The sequence below is a fragment of the Solea senegalensis genome, linkage group LG1, assembly GCF_019176455.1.
Source record: "Solea senegalensis isolate Sse05_10M linkage group LG1, IFAPA_SoseM_1, whole genome shotgun sequence".
Taxonomy (NCBI): Eukaryota; Metazoa; Chordata; class Actinopteri; order Pleuronectiformes; family Soleidae; genus Solea; species Solea senegalensis.
In genome coordinates, this window is record NC_058021.1 from 22887983 (window position 1) to 22893982 (window position 6000).

The following is a 6000-nucleotide window of genomic DNA, read 5'->3' on the forward strand; positions in this document are numbered from 1 at the left end:
AACATACTGCCAGCCAGTGATTGGTCAGAGTGTCGTCACTGGAAGCGTCACGAGCGCAACGTCCGACACAAATATCCTGGAAAATCCTGAAAACCTTAACGTTCATCTCCAACAGTTAGCAAAGGAAATGTCTAACATGTCAATATTTAACAGAGGAGTTAAAGCTGAAAGCTGGCGATCGTGAGCCCAATCATGGCCATGTTCAGTACTGAACAATAGTGTTGTAGTCAAGACCACCTAAACCGAGACCAAGTCGAGACCAAGACCACAGTGTATCGAGACCAAGACAAGACCAAGACTTTGAGGAGACAAGACCAAGACCGAGGCAGTAAATGTTGGACATGGTCCCAGCCGTCTCCGTTAGCGTCGCTTTGCAGAATTTACACGTTGCACTGTGTTTTCTTTTGGAGGTATTTATGCACAAAACGTCTTTGTGGTTCAGGTAACCAAATTTTATTATAGATGAGTTGGCTGACATCTTCTCACGGCCTCATCTCCTCTCACTCACATGACCTTTTGTGGGGGCGTGTCAAAGGGGGCGGGAGGGGTGACAGCCGTTAACAGTGACAAAAACTTCAAATGATAAATAAGTCAAGTTATTGGTTGTACCTGAAGCAATACGATTTACGCAAAATCACAGTAATGATATTAACAAGTTAATCCAAAAATGCACAGGCAATTTATTGATATTCCCACAGTTGTGGTCTTGACCGGTCTTGAAATAAAAAAAGTGGTCTCGAGTACTACAACACTACTGAACGATTCAGTGAACAAGTCTTCTTCATCGACTGATTCTAATGATTCAGTTACACGGAAAAACAACTGCTTCACAAGTCAGTAGTTTGTGTGTTTGTGTCGTGTATAAAACCACGTTCACGTTGTGGGGGGGTCTTGAAGTCATGGAAAACAACGCGACTGATACCAAACCGAGTAGAGTCGAGTCAGGTAGTGCTAGAACTGTAGAATGGAAAAGCACCAGAAGGGAACCAGTGTGTGCACCACCAACTTTGAGGATATGAAATGCAGGAGTCCAGCTGCTGTTTTATGAGTTTCCATGGCGTCAGCTGCAGATAAACGTGTCATAGACTACGACGCTGATATTATGTACTAACCAGGAGCTGAAAGCAGATTCACTTTATGGCCAAAAGGGGAAACTGTAGAAGATTTTATAAATCTTGGACAATCCTGGACCTTCAGTTGACCTTCACTGGAGACACTGGAGTATGTTCTCAGCAGGTCAATCTTGTAGGAAAGCTTCAGGCCTTTGGTGTAAGTAAAAGAAAGTCTTTTAAAGTTTTACTTTTCCAGCTCCAGGACTAAAAAACAAAGCTATAAAATGGTGTCAATGGCAAACAAAATAATTGGTAAAGCCCCAAAAGTCTTTGACTCTGGGAGAATTAATAATTAAGTAATTAATTAAGGTACTTTAACCCTGTCTGTGTCACTTACTGGCTGTTATAGTTATTGTGTATTTTTGTCATTTCTAATCTTATTTTTAATTGCATGTTGTTTTTAAGACTGTCCGTATGTTTATTTGTATGATTTTATGTTAGTTAGCCGTAGACAAACTTCCATCTTGATGAAATTATTCTATTTTATTTGATTCTATTAACATGAACTAAAGACGATGACAGTAACCTCCTCGACTTTGTTCTGACTTTCCACCATTTTGCAAAATTATGCTCAGAACCGGAGGCAAAGTTACACTTTAAACTAAGCAACATAAATCCCATAAGTAGGTGAGCAATGGTGCAGTATAATGCTATTTGTCCATAATGGTTTGTATCTCTTATATTACCAGGATTAACAGACCCTGCACGTACAATATCTCATTCATGACGTTCAGTCATAAAGTCCCGAGGCACAGTGCAGTCATTTCCAGAGACGCTCACGCTCATTTTCTGCTTCTCCTTCCTGCTTTGTCAGGTTGGGATTCTGATGACTCGACTCATTAATCCAGGCCGCTCTCTAAGTGCAGGCCTGATAATGGAGATGAGGAACCAAACTCAGCGAGCGCCGCGGTCCGACGCTGTGGAAACGACGAGCACTCGGCTGTCGCCACTTTAAATATGATGCCAGAGAATGTGTGGGGGTTTGACAGCGGCGGATTTAAAAAGAAAACCTCCTTAAAGCAGTAAAGCCCCAGCAGCGCGGCTACTTCAGGAGCGTCATTCAATAACGGCGTGAAAAGAAAACTCAAGTTACTCCTCAATATTAATTGTTGATAAGTTGCTGCTTCCGTGTCACGCCATCAATCATGTTCCGTGGCGTAAATGCATCGACTGGTATCTCACATACATCTCACTTTGGAGCGAAACCGCTTTTCCTTACTCCGCCGAGGATCAGCGCTCAATTTATCTCCCTCCCCTCACTGCGACTCCACAGACGTGATAAATCTCCAAGAGCTGAAGCTCGAAAAAAGCTCAAAACAGGCGGCATCAGCACTCACTGATGATAACTAAACTGAAATCAATACCTTATCTTTTACATGATTTTAAACATCGCACATGGTTTGCTAATGCAGTCGTGTGTGTGTGGAGTGTTTAGAAAAATGTTGAATTTTACCGGGGATTCAGAGTTCAGATTCCAGGTCTCATTGGAAGAAGAGGTTGTTCCTGGTTAAATTGAAAATAAACTAAAACATGTTGCAGTTGGGAGGGTTGAGTCATGCTGAGAACTCGCGCTGAGTACCTTTGATCTGCCCTGGAAAAGTTAGGGGAAAAAAGTTCACAAAGTATAAAAATAGGACAAAAGAATTTCAACTGTAGCCAAAAAATTTATTTACCAATTGTTGAAATTGGCTGAAATTTTGGGAGAAAACTGGAAAAACTATATTTGGGAATACTAACCAAGCAGCTTTCCCAATTAATAACAAGGGTTCCACCGTGTTCATCAAATGTCACCACATGTTGACATAAACACTGGATGTCACCGGGAATCAAACTTGTGACCCTGTAGCTCCTGATTGTCCCTCTGTCACAGTGCCACCACCGCCGCTGCTGCCTTAACTCCATAAAACAACACTTCACTTTTCACTTTATGGGGATGTTTTTCTCCCGATGAGCCAACGCGGAGAAATTCAGCAGATTGTCACACTTCACATTTTATTGGTCAAGGTTAAGTGGAGGCTTGTGTTTCCACGGAGCGGCCGGTCGTAAGACGGCGATGACTCACTCTGTTGTGACTCGTCCTCCTCTCTAAACATGATTCACCTGGGCCACTGCTGATTATGTTAGTTAATGGCACATTGATTATGAGTGCGCACATGCACAGAGGGAGAGATGAGTGCAGCCGTGCATACGTGAGCAGCTCTGCCTCTTTATTCCAGTAAATATCTGCACAATTCATTAAAAACACACGATTATGTCACCGATGCTGTACAATCACAGAGAAGAGAGATAGATACGTATACTTAGCTGGCTAACAAGATAGGTACTCAACCGCCTAACAAGGTGGATATATAGCCAACTACATCGATAGAAAGATGCTTAACTAGCTTACTAGATATACCTATCTGGCTAACTGGATGATACTTAGCTAACTAACTAGATAGGTAGATAATTAGCTAGCTAACTAGATGATACTTAGCTGGCTAGATCAATAGATACTTAGCTAGCTAGCTAACTTACATTTGCGATTAATGTGGCTGGACTCAAAACACATCAGATCTCTTGGTAATTTTCCATTCTTATTTGCTTCATTTGTGTTTGTGTGGAAAAAAAGGTATTCATTTGTTTGTGTTAAAACTGTGTTGTTGAAATTGATGGACATTCAACTAAAATGTATAAATTATAATATTATGTGCAAATATTTCTGTGAGTATATAGTGAATAAATTGACATCTCCAGGTCCTTATAATGGATGTGTCTGAAGCCTGCATTCTCTCAAATGGCCATTAGGTGGTGACTACACTGATTTGTAGAGATTAGTCTGTTTTTTGAATGGTTAACATTTTCCTGAGGAGTTAATGACATAGTTAATATTATGTCTTTTCCAACAGAACATGATGCCAAGTTTGTAAATCATCATCTAATTTACAGTTAAATTGAGGTCGATGATATTTATCTTGACATTAAATGACTCATTTCCAGCGCGGGTTTGCTGTGCAGGCTGAACACCAGTTTACTGAGAAATAAAGAGAATCATGTGGAGCTGATGAAACTTAATCAATATTGTGTGAACTCATTTGAGAGAAGGTTTAAATAAGAATTGTTTTTGTATTTAAATACATTACACGCTACAGTTTCAACTGCGTATTCTCAAACCTCTAAAACCCGTTTTTTTTCTGCCAGTAAACCCTCTTAAATGTGACACACTGGACCTTTAAACGTAAGCCACTGGCTGCTCATGAGGACACTGGACGTTGCCAGATGACATCACGCTGTAATTAACACATCAATGCGTTTTCCACGGCACTTCTGTTTCTTTCCCAAGCTAGCAGCGGTGCATCACACAAAAAAGTCATTCAGGAGCGTTTGCATGGGAACGCGTTTCATGTTGTCACTTGCTGCTTTTAGGGAGGTGATGTCACCCACAGCAAATTCACCAGGACTGCCTGTTACGTCATTTAAAAGCTTTCTTTACATGCCGACACACACACACACACGTATCGCTCTTCCTCACCCTCGTTTCCTTCCTCCTTTGATCGTTTACGCTCAAACCTTCAAATGCAACGTTCCGCTGAACTGAGTGAATAAGAGGCCGTTGACATCTGTGGGTCACCTGCACCGCTCGACCTGCACCGCTCAACCTCCCATCACTGAGATGGATGATGTTTCTCCTCCGATGGGATGGAAGTGCAGTCGTGACTCATCTAATGTACAGCAGATAGATGTGGGACAGACGCTCATGTGTCTCCTGAGTGGGATTGCAGGTTGCTCTTATATGTACATATATATATATATATATATATATATATATATGTTGTTGTTCCATGTACGGCGCTGGCCTTTTGACACAGTAATAAGATTAGATGACTCATTTCATCAGTTCATCAGAAACTAGGTCATTTATTAAATAATCGGAAGTGCACTTTGCTTGTGTCATGGTGTAAAAGAAAAAGATTCAACGTATGATTTCTATGACATCAGCTACAAAAATAAACCTGTGTAGTTTCGTATAATTACCTTGAAATAAAAATATTCATTTCCATTTCTTGTTAAAGCAGAAGCTTCTTAACAGGCTCTGTCCAAGTATAAGATGCATGATGCAGAAAACAAAGCAGAAGGAAGAGAAAAGTATTTACATCCTTTCTGCTATGCTGAGGCCACCGTACTTTCCTTAGATGTTGGGGGATGGGATGGGATGTGTGATTGTTGGACTATTAATTAGCCTGTAGCTACTTGGTTTTTGTGCTAATCTCTCTAGTAACTCAAGAAACGTCTTTTAATCACAAAACTCAGATTTTAGTAGAAATACACTTTTAAAATGATCATCACTTTAAAAGTTACATAGTTGTTTTTGGTGACTATTTGTTTCCCAGATATATTAGTGTGTGTGTGTGAATGGGTGAATAAGAGGCATTAACTTAAAGCACTTTGTAGAAAGGCGCTTTATGAAGTTCAATGTATTTCCTTGTAATTTCCTTGTATTAGTTTATGGGGTATATCTGCCACATCCAAAATGGCGCCGACGTCGACATACGATTCAGCGCTCAATGCGGCGTCTACGTATATATGTCTATGTTTCAGACGGAGTCTGTGCTCGAAGTCCTGAGCGATTCTGTGAACAAATCCTCAGTCTTTGATGTTGTTTGGATAAGAAATGCAAGAGATATCAGTAGAAATGTGACAAATAAATCTCTAAATGAGCCACTTCTACACGCTTAAAGACTGTCGTCCCGATGCAGGTTCTGCTCTAGTTCCTATAGGTTCTGTGTTCAGGAGACACCAGAGGAAAGCACAGAACTGAATAATAGAGACGTATGAACATGAAACCCAACACCAAAGACTCATCTCACAGCCTGGCGTTGAACCTGGCGTCTCTGTCTTTATTTGGTTA